Source organism: Schistocerca cancellata, unplaced genomic scaffold (genome assembly GCF_023864275.1).
Source record: "Schistocerca cancellata isolate TAMUIC-IGC-003103 unplaced genomic scaffold, iqSchCanc2.1 HiC_scaffold_565, whole genome shotgun sequence".
In the NCBI taxonomy this organism is placed as follows: Eukaryota; Metazoa; Arthropoda; class Insecta; order Orthoptera; family Acrididae; genus Schistocerca; species Schistocerca cancellata.
Window position 1 is genome coordinate 22,501 of NW_026046577.1, and position 5,000 is coordinate 27,500.

At 58.0% G+C, this 5,000-nt stretch overlaps 3 non-coding genes across 3 annotated transcripts in view; all 3 read left to right on the forward strand.

The window, feature by feature from the left end:
• Window positions 1-1,588: 1,588 nt before the first annotated feature.
• On the forward strand, window positions 1,589-3,496 carry LOC126131130 (small subunit ribosomal RNA). The gene has a single exon (XR_007527425.1). It is a non-coding gene; the product is annotated as a small subunit ribosomal RNA (ribosomal RNA).
• A 351-nt stretch (window positions 3,497-3,847) lies between these two features.
• LOC126131136 (5.8S ribosomal RNA) lies at window positions 3,848-4,001 on the forward strand. Its single transcript, XR_007527430.1, has one exon. It is a non-coding gene; the product is annotated as a 5.8S ribosomal RNA (ribosomal RNA).
• Window positions 4,002-4,192: 191 nt separating this feature from the next.
• Window positions 4,193-5,000, forward strand: part of LOC126131134 (large subunit ribosomal RNA) — a 4,227-nt gene continuing 3,419 nt past the window's right edge. Inside the window, exon 1 of the ribosomal RNA XR_007527428.1 lies at window positions 4,193-5,000. This exon is cut by the window's right edge and continues 3,419 nt beyond it. This is a non-coding gene — a ribosomal RNA (large subunit ribosomal RNA).

The window sequence follows — 5,000 nt, forward strand, 5'->3', positions numbered from 1 at the left end:
GTAATGTGGACAACTGCAGGATGTACATCGCCCCCCCCCCTCCACCCTGCCTTCGCACGCTGGTCGTTCAGGTGCTTGCGTGTTCAATGCCCTTCGCAGCTGTTCACTGGCATTCGCATGTCGAAGCGCTCAGTCTACGTCGTGGTACGGCCTGTGTCCACTGTCCGCTGATATCGTAAGCTTAATCCTCACATTGTACTGCACATAGGTCCGTATGTACTGAATGATACGCTGTGGCACATGTGTGACCGTACGACTGCGCCCAACAACAGCGAACCATACGGTCCAAATGTTGTGCACTCAGCCACGTGCCGTCTCCCCATAACAGCTACAATTGCAGTGTGGTACGCCATAGAGACGTGTGGGAGTAACGGACGCCCTGGATGGCGATCCAGCATGAGCCGTCTGTTGATGTAGTGGCGCGTGTATTCAAACGTAGTCGTCTCTTCTCACACAGTGTGATAGCATGGTGCACCGCGTTCCACATCTGCGACATGGTACAGATGCTGGTTGACAGTCGGTCTCGTAATGGACATCGCATACGTAGGGGGCCACCTCCCACGTGTTCTCTAGTCGTGCACATTTTGTTGCGTGTATGTGGGCAGACGTAGTGTGTCGTGACACCTAACAGACAGGTATGCAATAATCGTTGCATTTGCAAACTGGGATGGACGTCTACGTTTGCTGGTGACGTGACGCAACGCAAATGAACAACTGGTAAACCCATTGTGGTGCGGTTGTTGTTGCTGGAGGTAAATCAGTAAGGGGCAAATCTGTGTGTGAAGCGATACGCGGCGGTGGCTGGGTGGGACCGTCCCCGGCCGGTGAGGGGGGCCGCCCGGCGTGCTGGCCGCGCGGTGCGTGGGCGCACGCGCTACAGCCGGCTGGTGGGGGCGCCCAGTGGCAGGCGCGCCGGGCCGACGGACGCGGCAGGCGGCGCAGCTGCGCGCCGGGGCACCCTGCGCGCGGCGCCGGGCGGCCAAAGTGGGTCCTCGCGGGCCCGGTGCGAAGCGCGGTGGACATCTGCCAGTGTGCTGGTCCGACTGAGGACTGTGTGCGTTGAGGATGCGCCGCGCCCGGCACTCGGCGCCGCGACGCCGTCTGCTGCTCGGTCGCCCCAGCGGTTCTCGACTGGTGGTTTGTATCGGCAGTTGTGCAGACGTGTTGGCACGTGCGCTGTGCTTGGGAGAGTTCGCTTCGGCACCCACGTGGGGCCTTTGCCCTTCTGTGGCGCTGGCGTTGGAGCTGCCGGTCACCGTAGGTGGCGCGTGTTGTCTCCCGCCGGCAATGCCACGACAGCACGCTCCCGGGCCTCTGTCGGCAGCGGCAAGCTCAGTTGGGAGCACGGGTGGTCGCACCTAAAGCGTCTACTCGCCTAACTCCGGGCGATTGCGCCTCTCTCGAACCCGACCAAGTACTTAGGACGGCGCTGCGCGCCGCCGGGACCTGAGAGGGTTTCGAGGTGTATTGTGCAGGGGAGCTCAGCCTCCTCCTGTTTGCAGAATAATTGAGCGACGCTTGCGTGTTCGCGCGGGCCCCTGGGACACACTCCCGGGCGGCCGGCTGCTCAGCCTCTAGTTGACGCAGCTCCCTGGTTGATCCTGCCAGTAGTCATATGCTTGTCTCAAAGATTAAGCCATGCATGTCTCAGTACAAGCCGCATTAAGGTGAAACCGCGAATGGCTCATTAAATCAGTTATGGTTCCTTAGATCGTACCCACGTTACTTGGATAACTGTGGTAATTCTAGAGCTAATACATGCAAACAGAGTCCCGACCAGAGATGGAAGGGACGCTTTTATTAGATCAAAACCAATCGGTCGGCTCGTCCGGTCCGTTTGCCTTGGTGACTCTGAATAACTTTGGGCTGATCGCACGGTCCTCGTACCGGCGACGCATCTTTCAAATGTCTGCCTTATCAACTGTCGATGGTAGGTTCTGCGCCTACCATGGTTGTAACGGGTAACGGGGAATCAGGGTTCGATTCCGGAGAGGGAGCCTGAGAAAACGGCTACCACATCCAAGGAAGGCAGCAGGCGCGCAAATTACCCACTCCCGGCACGGGGAGGTAGTGACGAAAAATAACGATACGGGGACTCATCCGAGGCCCCGTAATCGGAATGAGTACACTTTAAATCCTTTACGAGTATCTATTGGAGGCAAGTCTGGTGCCAGCAGCCGCGGTAATTCCAGCTCCAATAGCGTATATTAAAGTTGTTGCGGTTAAAAAGCTCGTAGTTGGATTTGTGTCCCACGCTGTTGGTTCACCGCCCGTCGGTGTTTAACTGGCATGTATCGTGGGACGTCCTGCCGGTGGGGCGAGCCGAAGGCGTGCGACCGCCTCGTGCGTGTTCGTGCGTCCCGAGGCGGACCCCGTTGAAATCCTACCAAGGTGCTCTTTATTGAGTGTCTGGGTGGGGCCGGCACGTTTACTTTGAACAAATTAGAGTGCTTAAAGCAGGCAAGCCCGCCTGAATACTGTGTGCATGGAATAATGGAATAGGACCTCGGTTCTATTTTGTTGGTTTTCGGAACCCGAGGTAATGATTAATAGGGACAGGCGGGGGCATTCGTATTGCGACGTTAGAGGTGAAATTCTTGGATCGTCGCAAGACGAACAGAAGCGAAAGCATTTGCCAAGTATGTTTTCATTAATCAAGAACGAAAGTTAGAGGTTCGAAGGCGATCAGATACCGCCCTAGTTCTAACCATAAACGATGCCAGCCAGCGATCCGCCGCAGTTCCTCCGATGACTCGGCGGGCAGCCTCCGGGAAACCAAAGCTTTTGGGTTCCGGGGGAAGTATGGTTGCAAAGCTGAAACTTAAAGGAATTGACGGAAGGGCACCACCAGGAGTGAGCCTGCGGCTTAATTTGACTCAACACGGGAAACCTCACCAGGCCCGGACACCGGAAGAGATTGACAGATTGATAGCTCTTTCTTGATTCGGTGGGTGGTGGTGCATGGCCGTTCTTAGTTGGTGGAGCGATTTGTCTGGTTAATTCCGATAACGAACGAGACTCTAGCCTGCTAACTAGTCGCGTGACATCCTTCGTGCTGTCAGCGATTACTTTTCTTCTTAGAGGGACAGGCGGCTTCTAGCCGCACGAGATTGAGCAATAACAGGTCTGTGATGCCCTTAGATGTTCTGGGCCGCACGCGCGCTACACTGAAGGAATCAGCGTGTCTTCCTAGGCCGAAAGGTCGGGTAACCCGCTGAACCTCCTTCGTGCTAGGGATTGGGGCTTGCAATTGTTCCCCATGAACGAGGAATTCCCAGTAAGCGCGAGTCATAAGCTCGCGTTGATTACGTCCCTGCCCTTTGTACACACCGCCCGTCGCTACTACCGATTGAATGATTTAGTGAGGTCTTCGGACTGGTACGCGGCATCGACTCTGTCGTTGCCGATGCTACCGGAAAGATGACCAAACTTGATCATTTAGAGGAAGTAAAGTCGTAACAAGGTTTCCGTAGGTGAACCTGCGGAAGGATCATTACCGACTAGACTGCATGTCTTTCGATGTGCGTGTCGTGTCGCGCAACACGCTACCTGTACGGCAGCAGCCGTGCGCCGCGTGCGGAACCACGCGTGCCTCTCAAAACTAACGGACAAAATGTTGTGTGGTACGAGCGCTGAAGCTCTGGAGCGGCTGGCCTGCGGCACCTGGCGCCTGGCGCCGGTTTTGAATGACTTTCGCCCGAGTGCCTGTCCGCTCCGGTGTGGAGCCGTACGACGCCATCGGCCGTGAGGCCGTTGGACACAGAACGCTGGAACAGGGCCGTCAAACGCCTCAGTCCCGCCTATGCAACTGTTTTGAAAGAGACAGTGGAAACTAAACAAAAAAGATCACCCAGGACGGTGGATCACTCGGCTCGTGGGTCGATGAAGAACGCAGCAAATTGCGCGTCGACATGTGAACTGCAGGACACATGAACATCGACGTTTCGAACGCACATTGCGGTCCATGGATTCCGTTCCCGGCCACGTCTGGCTGAGGGTCGGCTACGTATACTGAAGCGCGCGGCGTTTGTCCCGCCTTCGGAGACCCTGGGAGTGTCGTGGCCGCCTGTGGGGCCGGCCGCGTCTCCTTAAACGTGCGATGCGCGCCCGTCGCCTGGCGGTTCGCATACCGGTACTTTCTCGGTAGCGTGCCACAGCCGGCTGGCGGTGTGGCGTGCGACACCTCGTACAACGACCTCAGAGCAGGCGAGACTACCCGCTGAATTTAAGCATATTACTAAGCGGAGGAAAAGAAACTAACAAGGATTCCCCCAGTAGCGGCGAGCGAACAGGGAAGAGTCCAGCACCGAACCCCGCAGGCTGCCGCCTGTCGTGGCATGTGGTGTTTGGGAGGGTCCACTACCCCGACGCCTCGCGCCGAGCCCAAGTCCAACTTGAATGAGGCCACGGCCCGTAGAGGGTGCCAGGCCCGTAGCGGCCGGTGCGAGCGTCGGCGGGACCTCTCCTTCGAGTCGGGTTGCTTGAGAGTGCAGCTCCAAGTGGGTGGTAAACTCCATCTGAGACTAAATATGACCACGAGACCGATAGCGAACAAGTACCGTGAGGGAAAGTTGAAAAGAACTTTGAAGAGAGAGTTCAAAAGTACGTGAAACCGTTCTGGGGTAAACGTGAGAAGTCCGAAAGGTCGAACGGGTGAGATTCACGCCCATCCGGCCACTGGCTCCCGCCCTCGGCAGATGGGGCCGGCCGCCCGCGCGGAGCAATCCGCGGCGGGGTCGTGTCCGGTTGCCTTTCCACTCGCCGCGGGGGTGGGGCCGTTCCGGTGTGCGGTGGGCCGCACTTCTCCCCTAGTAGGACGTCGCGACCCGCTGGGTGCCGGCCTACGGCCCGGGTGCGCAGCCTGTCCTTCCGCGGGCCTCGGTTCGCGTCTGTTGGGCAGAGCCCCGGTGTCCTGGCTGGCTGCTCGGCGGTATATCTGGAGGAGTCGATTCGCCCCTTTGGGCGCTCGGGCTCCCGGCAAGCGCGCGCGGTTCTTCCCG